General features: G+C 36.0%; 3 long non-coding RNA genes and 1 pseudogene across 3 annotated transcripts; all 4 read right to left on the bottom strand.

The window, feature by feature from the left end:
* Positions 1 to 2,597: 2,597 nt before the first annotated feature.
* On the bottom strand, positions 2,598 to 3,319 carry LOC122134182. The gene is made up of 2 exons (XR_006159630.1): positions 3,219 to 3,319; positions 2,598 to 3,131 (listed from the first exon to the last, which is right to left on the bottom strand). It is a non-coding gene; the product is annotated as an uncharacterized LOC122134182 (long non-coding RNA).
* Positions 3,320 to 3,422: 103 nt separating this feature from the next.
* Positions 3,423 to 3,982, bottom strand: LOC109091226. Its single transcript, XR_006159631.1, has 3 exons — positions 3,936 to 3,982; positions 3,718 to 3,817; positions 3,423 to 3,554 (listed from the first exon to the last, which is right to left on the bottom strand). It is a non-coding gene; the product is annotated as an uncharacterized LOC109091226 (long non-coding RNA).
* Positions 3,983 to 5,593: 1,611 nt separating this feature from the next.
* On the bottom strand, positions 5,594 to 6,835 carry LOC122144267. The gene is made up of 3 exons (XR_006159632.1): positions 6,482 to 6,835; positions 5,796 to 5,842; positions 5,594 to 5,671 (listed from the first exon to the last, which is right to left on the bottom strand). It is a non-coding gene; the product is annotated as an uncharacterized LOC122144267 (long non-coding RNA).
* Positions 6,836 to 9,966: 3,131 nt separating this feature from the next.
* Positions 9,967 to 19,793, bottom strand: LOC122144268 (annotated as a pseudogene).
* Between the last annotated feature and the right edge of the window lie 821 nt (positions 19,794 to 20,614).

Here is a 20,614-nt window from a genome sequence, read left to right as displayed (position 1 = left end):
CACACCTACATAGTGCACGCATACATTACATGATGTAGTGGGTTAGACTAGTGCGCGTATGCGTTTAGAGTGAGTTCTTTCACTGCATAATTCAGTTTTTTAAAATGCATTAAGAATTATCACAAAATTCAATATATGGGGGCAGAAAATTTATAATTTCATATATATTTTATTTCTCCTAAAATCAGCATGATTACAAATGTGATATTGATATTTACAACAGTTTTGATAAACAAGTTAATTTAAAGACTTTACGTTTTAGACAGCATATTGCCTGTTTTTGCTCTATTTCGACAAAAAATTGTTGCAAACACAGCTACAGCATTGTTTTGCGTCTCTGAGCAACATGTTAGTGTTTCCTTCCTGAACGAATAAACCTTTAAATGATTCGGTTCAGTCGCAATGATTCACTTATTAACAGTGGCTTGCTGCCACCTACTGGTGGTTTTAATTTCACATTTAAAGTATCTTTTCATTTTTAAAATAATTTCAAACAGTAGTTTTTTAACGTTTTATGTTTAAAATATCAAAACATTATTTATGCATTTGTCCCACTGAGCTGCATTAAACAGTATGTAAAATGCATCTAATGCAGCTTCTGTGTTTCCGCTGCATTGCAAAGATACATTTTGTCAATACTGATTTCATTTGCTTGCTAACAGCCCAAATGTCTTATTATTCTAATTGACTGATTAAATGTAAAAAATTGGACTCAAAGGGTGATACACACTTATAAAAAAAAAAAAGAAAAAAGAAAGCCCATTAAGGGTAAAAATCAATTTAAACGTATTGGAAAAAAATAATTTCTACCACTGCTGTGAACTGATCACCACACAGAATATGATGAATATCAAAAACTTTAGGAGTCAGCTGTCCACGGTAGTCCTTAAGGTACCAGCACATTAACACACTCACCAAAATTAATTGTCTATATTTAATTGTCTTGTCTAATTATCTAATTGTTTATTGATAAAATCCTAGAAAATATCGAGATATCATAGTCAATATCGCACAACCCTAGTAAAGAATTCATAAGATCCCGGTGGATGAGTGTCGATCTTCCAGTTGTGCGCTTCTACTCCACTAAAAATGCAACCCAGCACTAGGTAAAATGTGGACAAACCTAGCTATTGGGTTGTTTTGACCCAGTGGTTGGGTTACTTCCCAGAAGGTTGGGTTAAACATTTAACCCAACCGCTGGGTCAAAACAATCCAATAGCTGAGTTTGTCCATATTTCACTCAGCACTGGGTTGTATTTAACCCAGCATTTAGAGTGCATGGCAAACGGCAAATGCAAGAGATGTTATGGTTTGCTAATATTTGGTGAAGCTACAAACCAAAATGCAGCCCAAAAGTTGCATGTATAGCCTATACTGTTCGCATGTATCTGATATTGTTTGATGTCCTGAAACAGTTATGCTTGTTTTCTGCTAGTTGAGACATTTTCAAAGATATATGAACAGTCTATCTGTTATATACAATGCTTAACATAACATTTTCTAGTCTTATTTTTATTTTAAATTTTGGCATATATTTTCAGCTCATATTTTTGGCTTTACTTTTTCAGCCAAAAGCCAAAGGCACTGAGGTCCAACCTATTTCACCAAGGTCCACTCACTTGAAATATTCTGGCCTCGCCACTGTTGTGCAGATATAGGCTATAAGACAATGACCAAAAAATAGAAGAGTAGCAAGAAAAACAATATATTGAAACTATATATGAGTTTTGGGGTTTAATTGGTCATTGTATTAGTTTTAACTAATGGACTGGAAACCCTGATTAACGGTATGGAAACAGCAAAATAATCAGGAATTTATAGTGTGTCACAGAACGAGAGAGAGGGAGGTGATAAAGAGAGAGAGAGAGATACTATTTACTCACCTTGTGGTGATGATGATTGTTTTTGGTGTTGTAATGATTGGGTTACATGCTGTAAAGAGTAGGATTTGTACTTTTGAGTTCTTGTGGGTGATCCTAAGTTTTCTCAATGTCATAACAAGCTTTTGTGTGGAAAGCAGACCTTAATCTTAGTGGTAATTCACACAAAAGCTTTTCCTCTCATTCTTGCTTTTCAGACAGAAAATCCGTTTGATGTTTACATAAGCTAAGCTTAAAGCATGCCTGAAACCATAAAAGGAAAAAAGGCGGAAAATGTTCTCAAACCTCATTGGTTATTGCAGATATAGTCATTGCTTTTAAGTTTAAACCTTATACTGTAAAGGCTGAAAACTACTGGCCTAATTGGTTCCTTATACACTTATAAAAGAACAAAATATGAACTTTAATCAAACTGAATTGCAATCGTGCTATTTTGTTATTGCACGCAACATTTATGATGGGAAGTCAATTCCTTATATACAGTGTGTTAATAGTCCTACTGATATAGCCTCATGTTTCCAAACCAATTTGATTTCATCCCATACATATATTTCCTTTTAAATTTGCTCAGAGCTGTTATTATCGGTTTCCTCCAGTAGAGGGACTTCCAGTGAAGCTGGTGCCAGTATTCTTCTCACAGAACAGTCATACATACAGTTCTAATGGGTTAAAATGAATAATTAAAGCTGTTAAATATATTCTCACAGCAAGCACATCTAGTTTAAAGTGAAAATTTAATGGTCAACACACCATCTCATCTCAAAGCAAACAGTGAAAAGGCAAATTTCCAATCCCCAATATTAAAGGGAACAAAATGTAACATCTGCATATAAATATAAAGCTGTAAAGTTTAACGTTCAGAACAGTGACTAAATATTGTTAGTACAAGTAGATACTCAAACACAGTACAACATGGCCCTAGTAGACAGAATTCATCTCAGGCTGCACTGTGAATACAACAATAAAAAAAGGAGGAAAATGCCTACACTTTATCAGAAGAAAACTAGCCTACACTTGTGTGGATCAATGTGAAGGCCTTTTGTGTTGCAAGGTCACGTGAATGACATTTGAAGTTATAGAACAAGAAAGTACAGTAGAAAGAGTCCTTTCCTTTTGCTTCTTTTTCTCCATTTAATACTCCTTTGTCCATTATTATGAGTCACTATTTTCTTCGTCTTCCTCTTCAGATTTCTCAGGATCCTGAGAATCAGAACTTGTGTCACTGGCATCGATTGCAAATGGGTCCTCTCCCTATAAAACAAAAAGATATCCCATTAAATAATTTTTTTTAAAAACTTATTTTCTACATGTGTTCCAATATGCCACAAATGTCATTACCTTCATGTACTTCTCATAGCGCACCTTCACATTATCATTATTTATTATTGCTTTAGCTGTGACCACGCTGTCTCTTTTTAACTGCTCCGTATAAGCCTTTGAGGGGGGGGGAACAAGACATACAAGCAAAATGAGAAAAAGGCCATATGTAAGATGAAAACGACGGTTCATGATATTTAGAGAAGTGAGGAGAGAGTCATGTTACAACTTTGCTCTTGATGTGAGTGAGTGAATGAAGATGTTGCTGTACAGAGCTGAAAACCACAGGAATGTGAATGTCACATGCAGCACAGTAAACCACCTCCATCCTTCTCATGTAGTCCTCTTCTGTCACACCTTTAAGAACAAGAAGTTTAAGTAGTCTCAGTATTTGTCTTTGCAGCATGCAAGATGATAAAACCCTCAAAGCATCAAGTGTTAAAAAAAATACTTGTACATCAGTGTATTGATTCATCATATTATGCATATTTATGTGATGTTGGCTTATGCAGAATCATACCTTCCATTATCTTTGCCCATTCATCTTTGCTTCGTCCACAGGAAAACTTAAGTTTGTGTAGGGTAGAGGCAGTTTTATGAAACTTGTGAACCATGCAATCCTGTGCAATATTAGAATGGGGTAAATGCAAATGAACAAATAGAATAAAATCCAGACTAAAGCATCAAGAAAAAAAAAAAAATATTTAAAAAGGCTTACATGCAAAAAAAACTGATGACCTTGTCATCCAATTTGGCTTGCCGTCGTATATAGTCAAGAGTCTCTGTGTGATACGTGCTTCCAAAGTGTTTTCTCAATGTCTTTTGTCTTCAAATGTGTGGAATTTACAAAAAGCACATGTAAAAGCCCACCTAAAAATTTTGTACAAATTTAAATTCTTTGGCCTTTTTACATTTCACAAGTTAACATTTCTCTGCTTCTAAAAGGAATACAGCAGAAGTTATCATCAAGTTCTGCCCTTAAATATATTATATACAGTAGATTTAAATAATAAAATGAATATCCAGCAAATCAATCTAGACAAGCGATTGTATCAGTTGAAATTTCAGTGTTCACCTGTGCTTATCTCCATATTTTTCATGATTCTTCTCTCGTCGTCGTCGTCCCTTCTGCGTTTTCTCTCTGGCTCGAACTTTCTTACCAAGCTCTGCACTCAAATAATAAAACCATGCTTACAATGAATTATGCTGTGAGATACAACTTTTTTTTCTTTTTTTCCAATTTAATAAACAATAGAATATAAAAGCCATACCATGCTCTTTATTTATTTCCTTTGGGTTTTCGGAAGAAATACAACTGTCCTGTAGAAAAGACAAGCTCTAGTATCACAGGACTGATTTTGAAAGGCATCTTTGATTGTGAAAGGGTTGACTTTCTTACCTTTGAAAATGTGTTTGGTCCTAAATAAAAGAAACAAAATAAGTCAACATTTTTGAAAAATCAAGTAAAGAAAGTGCAACAATTTAACAATTTTAAATCATGTTTGGTCTATCAAAGCAGCGCATCACGTACCCACAATGCTGATTATGCTGGGAGTTGCTCTTACTATCCTCTTTTTTTTAAAACCTTCTTGCAAGGAGTACTGGTTCCATGCATCTTCCTCTTGGTCCCTCGAAAACACCAAAGCAGCTGATTTTGAGTAGTATCTCTCTATGCAAATAGACGGTTCTGACTAGAGCACTGTGGAAGAGATAGATAGATGAAAAGTCATTGCTTTTTGCTCAATAAATAAACTAGACACCAGACGTACCCCTACATCTTGTCCTTTGGCCTCAGGTACAACAGCACCTCTTCCGCTGTAGTTTCTTTGCACGTATGGGTGCATGTCTCTGCCCCGTGAGCCAATCGGCGTTGGCCGAGAGTGTGAAGGAGAGTACAGGGTGGAGGAATCGGAGAGGTTGGATGTTGAGTACTGACTCTCTCTGCCGCTGTCCAAAAACGGAGACCTGGACCTTTGGGAAGACATGACTAGGGGCCTGTCCCAGTTTGACCAAAGACGTCTGCTCCCCAAGTGGATGAACAGGTGTCACTGTAATCTTTATTAGAATTATCAAAAACGCTTTCAGCATCTTCAGTGTTCAAGGACCCAAGTCCGAAAGATTCATAGGCACCATATCTGATGAAAAATTAATAGTAGCACTTCACAGTTAGACTGAATATTTTTTTCATTAACGTATATAACTTATATAATATAATTTATATAATTAAAAATACATATTTAAAAATCTTAATTTTATTTTTTTTATTTATATACGTTTTTTTTTTAGTGTTACCAAACAAATTTCTTTTAAAATATATATATTTTTTCATTTTATATAGGAGAGCCGTTCCTGTTGCCTCCTCAAAAAAAGCACAGGGAAGATCCTCTGACAATTCTTACCTGTCAGAGCCTTTGGTCTCCCAAGGACTCAGAGGATGCAAACGATCCAAATAATGGCTGACTGGTAGCATTTCCCTGGCCATTTGACAAGTGAAAGTGATTATTTGAGAATGCTATGAGAATGTACCTCATTCAGAAACAACAAGTACAAACAGAAGAATATAACATTGTAGCTATATAAGAGTGAGGATTAAATTACCTGAATTGTCAGCTGATGATGGGAACATTTCATCCTTATACTAAGTCCTTAAAAACAGATTGTATTATGTCATAATTAAAGCCTTGATTAAACCAAAGTCCCATTAAGGTATTCTATAGTCTTTGATTAAATCAGGCAGGGTAAACTTCTATAAAGGTTAATAGGAGACAATTTATTTTACAAAAAAATGTCATGCCATAAATGGGAGATGAAATAATATAATAGGGTTTGTCATAAAACACTTGTAGACAGCACAAACAGTGACACATAAGCGAATGGGCCTCTCCAGTGTTCATTTTGCCCTTGTGTTTGGAAACTCTATTCAAGATTTACTTGTCAGATTGAAACAGATCACCTTGATGAATTTACATCCATTTTGCACCATCAATTCTTACTTTTATTTAACCAAAATGTGTGTTTTGTGGAGTGGGAAATGTTACATTATCTGGCATCGTCATTTAAAACCTTTTATTTCTTTTTATTTTATTTTAGTATTAGTAGTATTATGCACATTTATGCAAACCAAAAAACATAACATTTAGCGATTAAACTAAACAAAAGTCTAAATGCCTTTGCAAGGAATTGTAAACACTGAACTCAGTCCTCATTATTTTTCCGTTTCACCGATTCTTTTTCGACAAAGTGACGTTATTTCTAAAAGCAACATAAAGGAAGTCCTCACTTACCACATAAACGAGAGACAATCAGTCCTACCGCGTTTAATTAAAGCAGGGGTCATTTCCCGCTAGAAACAAACTAAACAACGGGGTCAGGAAACTTTAGAGCTGGTTTGCGACAACAATTCTGCTACTTCATAACCATTTCCTAATGAAAGTTGTCTTCCTCCAGAGGGCGCTAGTGTTTCACAAACCAAACTTACACTGAGCCCCCATTCAAATATTTGTGGTTTTGAAGAAGGCATTTGTACTATAAAATAGGCATATATAATCGGATTGATACAGCCTTACAATGAAATTAATCTAAACTAAATGATTAAATACACGACTTTTCCAGTAATCACAAACAGCTGTGTTTGGTCTGTCCTAATCAGCGCTGTGAAAGGTTACTGGTACCACGTGACAATGACGCATCTTTTTTTAGCATCAGCATCTTCAGTTGAACAGTTAACACCTGTCAGAGAGTAGCAATATCCTTTATACAATAAATATTCACATTGAATAGTTCAATGAGAATTATTATGCTAATTTATGGTACATAACGACTTAGAGACAACTAAACTTCACACGTTTTTGGGGTATCAGATTGTCATTCATTGATTCATTTAGAGCAGCAAAATAATATTTGTAACACTTTCAAGACGTTATATTGTACTTCACTAAACCTAAACCACTGTGAAAGGATTCCACTGAACTAGCAGGACATTTCGTGGCGAAAATTGTTTCGGTATATCCACTAATATTTTGAATCTATTTGATTTATTTAAAGGGTCTTATTTTGAAAAAAAAAATATATATACTAGTATATCTCTGTACATATTAAAAATTATATTGCACTATTACTCTCTTAAATTATTTTACTTCCTCAATATTTAGGTTAGCTTTTAGTTCCTTATGCTGTATTGCAGGGAGACATACAAAATGTGCAAAGCAGGGGTCCCTAAGACAGAATTAAGAACCACTACTGTAAAGAAAAATGTAACATTTCAAACAACACAGACACCGATATATATTTTCAATGTATTTATTATATTAAAAATCGCAAGTTTAACATCCTTTCAAACAAAACGTGATTAGGAGCAAAGCAGACTAAATTCATTCTCCTTTCCATCAAAACCAGAAAGGCTAAACCATGAAGGGATGCAGCATCAGACTACATTCAAGGCTGAAGAGCAATACACCTTAAAGTAGCTTGCTGAAACATAAAACACATTTCCTTTATTCTGGAAATAAGTACTCAGTCGGAATGAACAATACATGTTTTATGTACCTGAATAACACAATGTATTTTTTATTTTTTTATTTTTTTTAAATGGTGGAATCATTTCAAATCAGGTACATCCTAGTAAAACTATTAGTATAGAAATGGAACATAAATTAATAAATGAACAAACAAACGCTCATTCCAAACATCAAACAGAACCAACAAATAGTTTCATTGTACAAAACCTATATAGTAATCTAATTTAAAGTCACTCAAAACATTGAAACCCATCTTTAGATTCATATGTGGTTATAATTATTGTATTGTCACACATGTATCAAAAAATTATTTTCAAGCCTCATCTGACGCGGGGTGGCACGACATCAAGATTCTTGAGGGGTCACAAATATACCAGTTACAGGTCAGACCCTGCAGCATTTCAGTAGGACAAATATAACACAGTGTGGGAAGTATAATCAATGAAATGCAAATAGGTCAAAAACAAAAATTTGTTCAAAATTAAATTGCTTTTAATAAACGAAAAAAAAAAATCAAAAATACAATGGACATTATCCAAATTATTCAATTACTGTTAAACCCTGCAATCCATGTACACACCAGGTAAATTAAACACCATCCAATCTATTGAAAATTTTCATAAACAATTGAATGCTTTGAAGCAAACACCACTTAATCTGTCAATAATTAATTAAAGTGGCTAAATATTATGGATACCCTTTACTTTTCAAGAGTACAGTTGCACTTCCTCTTCATACAAATGACTGGCTTAAAATAAAATAAAGAAATGGTTAGGGTGAAACAGTGAAACCATTTATGCTATTATAGCATGCTACCTTAAAAGGGATAGTTTACCAAATTTCAATTCTGTCTTATTTTACTTAAAATAGTTTTATTTTGGATCTGTATTTTTTTCTTTTTTAGAATAATGAAGCCAAGATGTCGTAGACCATAAAAAAGATGGACAATGGATCTCTCTTTTAAAAGTCTAAAAGCCAACTTTCATTCTTTCATACAGGTTGTCTAGATGTCTGGAATGACATTAGGATAAGTAAATGATAATATTCTTTATTTTTTTATTCAACTATAAACAACAATTATTAAATCTTGACCATGTTTTATTCATTTATGACAGACTTGTTACTTTGTCAAGAAAAATGAAACAACAAATGTTCAGGTTAGGGACATCTAACACGTTATTCCAGCACTGGCATGAATATCGATACTTAACATCTGGCAAGTCAATTTTTTTTGTGCGTTTGCCTCAAACGCTGACTGCATGGGCATGCACAGCGCAGACAGAGCAAGGTAACTTAAAACAGTGATACACAATGCAAGCATTTTCATTACTTTTACTAGCCAGTAAGGGCTAACAGTAAAACAGATGGTAATCATACACAGTTACAGGCTAACATATGATGTTAGAATATATATATATATATCAGGGCAATTTTCCAATACATGTCTACTGGAGGTTTTGAGCATTAAGGACCATGCAGTGTATACACATTACAGGTCTGTCCCATCATATGGTGTTATATACAAAACATGCACAAGTCAAATGAGGTCAACATAACTTATGCATTACTTCTGTAACCCACATGAAAAGATGATGTTAAAAGAAAAAGGCTATTTTATTCCCAAAACTTAAAACTTGCACAGACTAAAGGTATCTTGTGCATCGCACTGCATCAACAAACACTTGTTTATTCAGTTCCAAGTATTTTGGTTAATAGACATTGAATAGGTGGACAGTTCCATTAAAAAAGTAACGGAGGTATAAAATGTACTGTTTGATTGAATCTTGTACAGATATAACTTTGTATCAACGCTAACATTCAGTTTCTTAAACACTTCAGAGCACAACTTAAATTACTTTAGTGCACTTTTATCTAAACCCAATTCCGGGGAGACTTTTCACTTTTTACTTTTACCACTTATAGTCGAGTACAGTTGTTGTGATTAACTTTATAATAAAATGTCAGTTGTTCTGGGTTCTCCCAAACAAATACAATCATTAATGGCACCACAATACACAATGCATGTGATGCAGACTGTGCGGATAACAGCTGGTGAAAAATGTTAGCATGAATGCGACTGAAATGAACAGAAAACAAAAGTGATCTGTATTATACTGTCACTGTAACATGGGCAAATGATAAAAAACAAACAAAAACTTTTTAAAAGAACAAAAAACCCATGCAGACAGGCATAATAATCTCAAAACATTTGAATAATTATCAAGAATTCTGTGCACTGAGCATAGGTTCAGATTCACAAACGTTTATATTGGCTTTCCGGCAATTTGTTTTGGCCTGTGCAAAAAAATGACATTGAATGTTAACATAAGTTTTGATACTGGACTCATTCCTTACACATAGAACATCCATTCATGCCCACAGTCCACAGTTTTAATAAAAGAAAAACAAACAAACAAACAGAAGTAGTGAGCACTGCCTTTTGCACACTCTGATTCCGTTCACTCAGAAAACCATCTTGCCAGGTTTTTTTCTGATCCACACTCACACTCCGTTAGCAAAATTAGCACTGGTTTCCTGACTTATGCTCTCTCTTGACCTCTAGGGGCAGTGTATCAAAAAGGTGGTCTTCCACAATGAGGCCATTTCGGCGCAAGAGTCGGCACTGGCCAAGCTGCGCGGGCAGGCGATCCAGGCAGTTCCCCTTCAGCTCAAGATGAGTCAGCTGCAGCGACTGCCCGATTTTCTCTGGCAGTGACGAGATGCAATTGTGCCCAAGGGATAGGCTACGCAACTTTGTGCATTTGAACAGCTGCTTGGGTACCACTTCCACCTTGTTTCCTGTGATGGCAAAGTGCTGTAGATTCTGGAGAAACCCCACCTCTGGAGGAATCACTACGATGGAGTTGTGGCTAACATCCAGGTATCTCAGTTTTAGAAGATTGAACAGAGTGATAGGCAAGGTCTCTAGTTTGTTATGTGACAGATAGAGGAAACTCTAGCCGTTTTTCTAGGTTTTTTACGAGACTAATGGAATGGAAATGATTTTATTATGCCACAGTTTGAGGCAGTTAAGCCGTTTGAGGTGCTGGAAGCTGATGACCTCTTCAATGGTACGGATATTGTTTGATTTCAAGTCCAACTCCTGCAGGTTGGTCAAACTAAAAATTGCATGCGGTATCCGCTCCAGTTCACAATTGTGCAGCTCCAGTTCAGCAAGATTGATCATCTTTTTTAAACTGTTCAACACGAAGAGTTTAGTACCATCATTGTGAACCACAAGTTTGATCAGATGGGGTGATAAGTCCGTAATATTAGTCGGAATCTTGGTAAGGTTGCTCTTCAGATGTAGGATCTTTAGATGCCTCAAGTCCCTGAGGGACTCTAATCCTATCATTTTGTTATTCTCGGAGTTCAAGTTTCCCACCAAGTAGAGCTCTCTCAAGTTCTTCAACATGTAAACCCAAGTGGGTATCTCTCCTACGTCCGTAAACTTGACATGAAGGCACCGGAGGTGATCGCGGAGGAAACTGAATGCAGTCTGTTCGACTTTGGCGGGGCAGTGGTAAAAGTGCAACTCGTGAAGGTTGATCATCTGGGAGATTTTCGCTGTGATACGTGCCTCTGGGATGAGTTCTAGTTTCAGGACCTCTAAATCAGTGAGGTCAAAGACCGCATCAGGAACACCCGAGAGCATAAAAAGATGCAGTTCAAGCTTGTCCTGCGCATTGCGAGTCACGTGTTGGCGTAGTTTCTCAAAGGTCCACTCGTGGTTTAAGCTGATTTCCCGCAGTTTGTTCTCACTTACCTCTGAGAGAAAGACACCGAAACGTTTCGAGTACAATTGGTCATACTGGTCCACCATGTGTAGAAGGAAAGCAAAGTCATTCTTCACATCTGGGATATCACTAAAACTGCTTTCTTCTCGAACTTTCTCAAAAGAGTACTCTTTAAGAGGCCGTCTAAACAGCCAAAAGAGAGTGTAAATGCAAACCAAGCCATAAACAAAAATGAGAACAATGTAGCTAACGAGAAGTTTTTTCAACATAAAAGCCATGTTATGGGTGCATTTAAATTTTGTGTATCCAGTTAAATGCTTAATTTCAGGCTCACAATCATGGTCGAATTTAATGGACGTGACAAAGGTCATGGTGTAGCACAGAATCAGAATGAATTTGACAGTTTTTATTATAGTTTGAGCTACATAGAATTTGTAGATCATGTCGCTGTCTTCAACATGTGTGCGGAACTTCCTCACTTTCTCAAAAAGTGCTTTAGCTTGCTCTCCATCTTTCTTATCAAGTATAGTCATACTTGGAACCCTCAATGACTGGCTTCTTCTGCAGAAAACTTAATGCTAGATTTTGCGAGCATGGGTGTGGACTTGATTTGGACTTCCTTCCTCACTGCTGGTTGAAAGGTGCTTTGGTAATGTAGAGGCTCCAGTCAATCTCTGCTTATTCTCTTCAGAGTCTTCACAGGCTGTCTCAGACAATGCCTTGGTCGTCCAAGGGGACTCAAAACACTTGCCCAAAATAGACACAAAATGCTCAATTTTGGAACTGGTCTTTGGATACTTGAACCAAAAGTTACTGCTTACCATGAGAACAATAGTGTGAATGAGAGCTAGATATGGAAAGTATTTTGAATACCATGGGAGGGCAACATGGTAGCACATCTGATTAACAAAGACATACTGCTGAAAAAAATCCAGATTTGTTCGTAAACCCGTAGGCTGAGGTTGCTTGACAGAAGACGACTGTGGGAAGTGTTGGACAACACTGTCGGTTTGTTTTTTTGCTTGCTAAAGGTGCAGCCGCCAAGGTCACATGGCCTCCTCCTTTCCCTGAGCCAAGAGCTTTCTCTGGTGGCCTTTCTGTGGCCACAGGGTTTTGGTCCTCCCAACGATTCCAGAACAGGAAGGCAAACCACCTGATCTTTGGTTAACTGCATGGTCCCGGCAAATATGGCCAGCATTAGCATGACCACACCCAGGTAATCCATAAAGACGTCCCACCATGGTTTCAGTATCCGATAAGTTGGCTGGATGTCATTTAGAGAGGCAACTTCTGTGAGGGTAAACATTCCTACATGAAGACATAAAAACAAAAACAAGTATTTAGTATATAGTATTATCAATGACAAATAAGAGTGTCTGAGAAAAGGACAAATCTTAAAAAAAAAAAAAAAAAACCTTTTTACTCTCTATTAATGTTGATTTCATATAACTTTGAAAAACTAATTAATCCAACTAAAACTTATCTTTTTCAATTTAGTATCTTTAATTTTCAATTTAATAAGTGTTGTAGTATTATCATGAAGTGTACACATGTGAAAAACTGTGTATATTTATTATGTATATATACATACACACACGCATGTATATATTTCAGAAAAAAAATATAAAGAATAATAATATTTTTATATATTTATTTATTTATATACTGTATGTGTGTGTATTTATAAATAGTTATAAATATACACAGAACACACACATATATTATGCAGACAAAAACTTTTATTTTGTGAATGCGATTAATCACAATTAATCAATTGACAGCCAAATATATTTATGTGTGTGTGTGTGTGTGTGTGTGTGTGTGTGTGTGTGTGTATGTGTGTGTGCTTATTTTAAAAATGCATAAGAAATGTTATTCTTACAATGACTTATAGGTGCAGTAGGAGATCTTGGAAAATGTTAACTTTAGCCTGATATCACTGAAAGCGTACGTCCCACCCTCAGTGACATCCAAAGCCATGCCCCCTGAGCGCATGAACGCACACACAGTCCAGATGACCAGAGACAACATTACTACAATCACGTGTTATTAACCGATGAGAAAACTTTATAATACAGTTAGTAAAAGTACTACAATACCAGGAAGGAAGGTCAGGTTGTTGATGTTTGCCTGCCATTCAATCTGTCTGCAAAGCGTACGTGAACATGCTAATGACTAGGCCTGAGCGATAAAATGGTATAGATATTTACCGACAGTGCACCTTCTTTGATAACGATATAAAAAATGTTTGATATAGTGCACGATACAGGCACGTGCTATGAGTGACACAGACAGCACACACAAACACGAACATAAGTGCTGTGCCTGCCTGTGATGAGGAAATTGTGAATAAAAAAAATTATATTAGTCGAAATTTAAAATAATCATTTGCATTTGAATGCAAAAATAGTACATCGAATGCTAGCTGTGCGTCAGGAAGCGTCATCAGTGGAGCACGAGATGCGGTGATGATGATGTAAGTGATGTTGTAGTTTAATGTTTTGTTAGTCTAGCCCATGAGACACGCAGTTGCTGAAAAGTGAAAGTGACGTGACATACAGCCAAGTATGGTGACCCATACTCGTAATTCATGCTCTGCATTTAACCCATCCAAAGTGCACACACACAGCAGTGAACACACACACACCATGAACACACACCCGGAGCAGTGGGCAGCCATTTATACTGCGGCCGGCCCAGAGAGCAGTTGGGGGTTCGGTGCCTTGCTCAAGGGCACCTCAGTTTTGGTATTGAAGGTGGAGAGAGCGCTGTACATTCACTCCCCCCACCTACAATTCCTGCCAGCCTGAGACTCAAACTCGCAACCCTTGGGTTGCAAGTCCAACACTCTAACCGTTAGGACTCCATGGACTGCGTTATTCATTCAAAATTATTAGAGAAATATAGTAGCTCAATGCATAGAAAATTTTGATTAGATTAAAACCTAAACCAAGCCATTCACACAAAACACATATTCAGCGCATTTTCTAGATGGACAAATGTGACTGCTGCATTCGCGTGTCACACATGAAAAGTTAAAACAGCTTAAACTTTTAGAAAACACATCACAAATTTGTGGAGGTTTATTCCTTTTCACTGTGTCTCATATGTTTTTAATGGCAATCTGTGTGATGGGCGATTCAGGTCTTTGTATTAAGCAATGCATAAATACGTGATACTGTTTTGCTCATAATTGTTTATGCATTTTATGAAATTACTTTTGATTTATATGAGTTCATTTAGACGCAATGCACGTTTTTTTTTTTTTTTTTTTTTTAATAAACAGTTATTATTTCCTTGCGTCGACACATTTAATGTGCTGCATTATTTTGCTCATTGAGCCCTCCTGTGGCCTTGGAAAACAAGCCAAAATTTTAACCTAATTAATCTGCATATAAAACATTAGAAATCGGATATTTGTTTAATTTTTATATTGTGTTTGACTGTTAATACAAAAACAAAAAAAAGTGTGTTGTTTGTATCAATAAATTTGAGTTGATTGAAAAAAATACAGTGGTTAAATGTAAACTTTTTTTCTATTACTCTGTTTTAAAAAATGTTACAAAAAATGTCAATAGACGAATTATCGATACCGAATGTTATGAAACATTTTATTGTTGATACATTTTTTAGCTATATCGCCCAGCCCTAATAATGATGTATCCTGTCTGCGCGAACAGGGTGCACAGAGATATGCCAAATACATATGTTGACAGGCAAGTAGGAAAGCCAAACAAAACGCTCGGAATGAACATTTCTTGGTCCTACGGCTTCCACAGAATATATAAATACAGATAAATATATTTAGATCACTTAATTTAATGATTGCTATCGGGATGTGAAGAGACTTTTAACCATCATAACAAAAATGTTTCTGAAGAGAATAACCTATCGCACCTTTGAATACACATCATCAAATAAAAAAAACTTTTCATTTTTGCTTGTTCTTCAAACTAATAAACAAATCAAATGCCTCAATATTAAACTCCCTGCTACATTCTCATATTCCATTAAATCAATGTACAGTACAAATGCAAGGAATGGCCTAATACACCACTAAAGATAACAAATGGTCCCACTGCATGGGGAGACAATCCTAGTGTCTCTGTCCTGTATCACTTTTCACAGCACAGAGCTTGATCATTGCTCAGGCACTAAAGCACTGCATTAGACTTTCTTATTAGATTATCAGCCGTAGTTGGGCCCCTACTGTACTGCATGAAGACAATAGTCCTGCAGTGGGTGAGCCTCGCCAAAGACAATGTTGTCTTTTAATATCAAGTTGCAAGTCTCTGCTCTAATATTCAGGCATTTTGCAGGGGTACTATTGACGTGTAGAGCTCAACTTTCACATTGCTAAGACTTACCAATAAACATCCACTAGACAAAATTGAATGACCTTCTCACTGTCAAGAAACAATTGACTGAATGTCATAATGATTAATTAACTTGTATTTCACTTGGCTAATCCAGCTGTTATTTATATAAATCATAAATGTTTTGAGTAACATGTATCCATTATTCTCCTTGAAGCAATGTGTTATCAGATTACATGTACTATGACTTAATACTTTTAATTTTTCCATGAGGCCTTTTGCACATAATTTACTGCCTCTAGGATCTACTTATAAAACAAAGTCTAGACTTGCTTCACAAGACAATCACATTCCATCCAAGTCACAAGTACTTTCTTGTGCTTCACCTGTCCTGCAGACCTTTTGGTAAAATCTTACACTGCCTTTGATGTTAACATGTCAACTGTAAAGATGGTGTAAAAATCTAAGAAGCATAATGAAAATGTTTAAGTAAAAAATATATAAAACTTTTGTATTTCGGGTAATAAATGTAAAATAATAAAAAATTATATATATATATATATATATATATATAATATATATATATATATATAATATATATATATATATATATATATATATATATATATATATATATATATATAGTGTGTGTGTGTGTGTAACATCTTTAAAGACTAGCGTATGTGCAGAAGTCCTTTCTCTGCATTAATTAGTCTCTAATTTAGTGCAATTACACAACAGCTTATTTAGCCAAGTCAGATTGTTGTAAACAACAATTACTACTTTCTTAGTGTGTTGCCATGGGGTTAGAAAAGCAGATGTGTTTTCTCAAAAGGCACATAATTATGTACAGATGCATATTAAATGACAGCAAAGAGATTCGTTCAAAAACCTAGATTCTGGCTGCATATTCCAACAGGGTGATCTATTATTGGTAGATCTGTAAATTTTACAAGTATGAATATGAGTATGTAGAGCTCATCACTTCTTTGATGGTACTTTACAGTGAAAAAAGAAAAATCATTCCTTTAAAGTAAAAATTAATACAAGCCTATCAAATGAAGTGGAAACTGAGCACACAACCACCAGCAAGGATGTGTATTTCCTTTAAAGATTTTAATGCTCAAAGACTGGTAAAGTAGGACTCAACAAGACATCAGAGAATGTCTGACAATTGCTTTTCCCACTGCTTACCCAAAATAATTTGCAAGACATCAGTTCCTAAGATCTACAGCTAGAAGGTTACACACACTAACCCTATAAGAGCTGAGATGTTAAGCAGGCTTGTTTGCAAATGTTTTTGAAGAGTCTACAATAGGCATTTTCTATTCCACTGCAAGCTATAAATAAACAAATAAATAAAGTATATGATTTGATATGATAGGATATGACATAGCACAGACTCTCAGGCTAATGTGCCTTTCATTATACATGCATTTATAGCATTCAATTGCAGGAAACACTTATACAAACAAACAACTCCTGGTAATTACCTTATCACTGGTATAGATCCAAAGAGTATTTGTTCATTTCCTCAACTACTCTCATCATTCAACATGCTCCACACAGCAGTGCACTTTACATGCATATGATGAACTGACATCCTCTCAGTGAGTGAGTACCAATTGGTGTTTTAACACTTTCTCTGAATGCAGTAACAGCCCCCACCAAATAATACTAAAAGGTCTGTCCACAGCTCACTTCTTTATACTTTTTATATGCTGTTTCTGTAGCATTCTATGTGTTATGTATTTACATCTAATTTGCCTTTAGTAGAAAGAGGTACAAGGTATTAAATACTATAAAAATCAAACAAAAATTCATAAGTTGACTTAGCAAAGACTAAAGTCTCCGTGGCACTTACAAACATATGGTTGCATTGTTTTAGTAGTCTGACATATATCAACCACTGTCCATCTTGTTTATCCAAATGATAGGATGTTGGAGTGTTTAAAAAAAACCTGTTTGGAAAGGATTTGCCATTTTATCTAAAGCTGTTAGTTACACAAAAAAATAATCAGTTCACTTTTAAAGACAAATTTGAGGTAAACAATTATGAAACTGAATTACCTGCTGTTTCCTAAAAAAGGGCAAAAACAATTACAAATTTTAAACTGCTTATTTGGAAATAGGATCTTAAAATGCCCCTGAAAATATATGCCATTATTGTTTTTACGGTTCCTAATATTGTTTTTTTTGAGAGTCTCCTAAATTAGGATTACTGGCATGCAAGGTCAAAAGGCGCTTTTGTTTTCTAAAAAATATGCATTTAATATATAACCTAATTTTCCAGTGATTCTCAAACAATTCATTCAAAGCAGTTCTATGATTCAGTCTCTCTAAAACCCTCCTTTCTGTGAGCCTGCTCTGCTCTGATTGGTCAGATGGCCCAGTCTGTTGTGACTGGTCTACCGCGTACAGCACGTCGGAAACGATACGCCTACTTCAATAGTTCTGTATTTTGAACGCTCAAAAGATAATTAAACATCTATTATTTATCATACTTACAAGTTTCGATTCAGTGGAGCAGCTGGTCCAAATAATGAGGTTTCATGATCCATCTTTCAACAGCAAGCATTTAGTGAATCCCACGTTGAACTCCCCGAGATTAGAGAAGCAGGTGTCAATAGAATGATGTGTTTGTGGGCGGGGTCAAGTTGTTCGTGGCCGGCCAACATAGAATATATGCGGGAATTATGCAAATGTGTTACCCCGTGACGTGTAGCCGTCACGGAAGTGGGGTTTGAATTACTAACGACTCGTTTAGGCTGTAGAGAGTCGATTCTTTATTTTGGGATACAATAACTTTATTTATCGTGCACTTTCAGCTTTACAACTTTGATGATCATTTACATTCACATACAGCCACATTACACACTGCATGATAAGGCAATATTGGAAATGGCATAATAGGGGCACTTTAATAATTTCTTATTTCAAAACATTTTTTGAAAATATAACATTGAGAGAATAGCTGGGATTCTGACAAATAAATCAGAGTTGCATAATTAATTCTGGTCTTTCACTATGGCGATGAGAAACCTCAGTTTTTAACCTCACCTGGGTAACACAACCTTAACCCACAAAAAACACAATTATCATTACAGCTGGCCTTATTTAACCTCAGTCTGGGCTTTTACCCCATAACTAGGTCACGGCTGCATCTGTTATTCTCATTTGCTGTGTCTCAAACAGAAAATTTAAATGACAATGCTGGGTAACCAATCATGTCTCTTCGTGTTACAGATTTCAGTGTTGGGGCAACCATTTGTGTCCCAGGTATATGTACAGTTTTATGTCAATGAGTTAAAATAAAGCGTTATTGTAATAATGTATGAATTCATGTATATGTGTATGTGGATGTGTGTGTGTGTGTGTGTGTGTGTAATAAAGCGTTATTGTAATAATGAATTAGAAGATTTAAAGGCTGAAACTGAACATCTGTTCATATGTGCCAAGTCAAGTGAAATCAAAATCAGTAAAATCAAGAATAATATTAATGTCAACCAAAAATTTTAAATATCTTCTGATTATAAACAGGCCAATCCAATATTACCAAATATGTCTCAAAAATGACAGCAAAAGAAACTGGTAAATTCAAACCTAAATACACACTTTTTTAAATTAACACTTTAATTTGAAAGCACTGGCTGTCTCAAGTACAACATAGTCCTGCTGGATAAAATTTTGATGGTGGGCAACAGTGCACAATATTATGAAACAAGTTATGTAATATGCATTACCCAGAAATTGGATAAATTGGTAACTTCTTACAAGAGACATGACATTCACATCACTAGTTATACATTAGCTTGTGCAACTGTTTGTACAGTCTATATAGTTTGTACATTCTCCTTCAAAAAGCGCCCAAACCATCTCGCTTTGACTGCTCTGAACTACTCTGACTGTATTCATAAACGCATGCTCAAGACAAGATAGCTAACGTTACTCGACTATTTGTAATATTTCAGAAATGGATGCATAGCATAACGTATATACTTACTGTCTCATATAAACGTCATCAAAACGTCATCCATGCAGCACTTTAATTCCTGAGAATCTGAAAACACACTTTATTCCACTTGTCCTGGCCGTAATGGGGGACACTGTTGTAGTCAAAATATGCGGTCCACTCGCGTGAGAGACGTCCTTTTTGAGCGCATTTCACGCCATTGTGTTTCTATACCGGGTCACGACATCTATACAACAATGGTCTGCTTACCAATAACGCGTAAACTGCGAGCAGAACGCGATTTACAGGAACGGACTGGAATATTGCCTATGCACGCAATCCGGTGTCTTGTCATGTCTTCGCGTTTCTGTGCAAATTAACGCCGCTCAGGCAGGAAACCGTTGGAGGTCTGAAGACATTGTTGTGTTAAAGTGGAAAAAGTGTCGGTACGAAAGGACAACTTACTAATCATTTACCCGAGAGGGCTTTATGCACATGTAAAGGGTCCCTGCTCGTCTCATTATTATGGTACATTCAGTGCCGCGCGCACAGCGGCAGAGTCAACCAGTCTGCACCAGTTCTCTGGGCTGCATATCCGCCACCTTAAACCCCCACAAACACACATTTACAGGCTCATACATACCTCAAACCAAAGCTGTCATTTTAAAAACGTCAAAGCTTCCACGATGTCCATACGTATGAAATGATGAATGAGAAATGTCTGCAATAAACAGAAATGTACTGTCAAATAGAGGAAGTGCATGTGGGCGGGGCTAAAGTTTACGGGAGGATTTACGCGCGAAACACCTGACCGGTGTTCAGAAGTTACTAAGCAACCAAACCCCGTTTGTTACACTTGAACTATTTAAGTCACTTTCCAGGAATAGGGTAGGCT

Source organism: Cyprinus carpio, unplaced genomic scaffold (genome assembly GCF_018340385.1).
Source record: "Cyprinus carpio isolate SPL01 unplaced genomic scaffold, ASM1834038v1 S000006628, whole genome shotgun sequence".
Classification (NCBI taxonomy): domain Eukaryota; kingdom Metazoa; phylum Chordata; class Actinopteri; order Cypriniformes; family Cyprinidae; genus Cyprinus; species Cyprinus carpio.
This window is presented reverse-complemented; position numbering and strand designations above follow the sequence as displayed.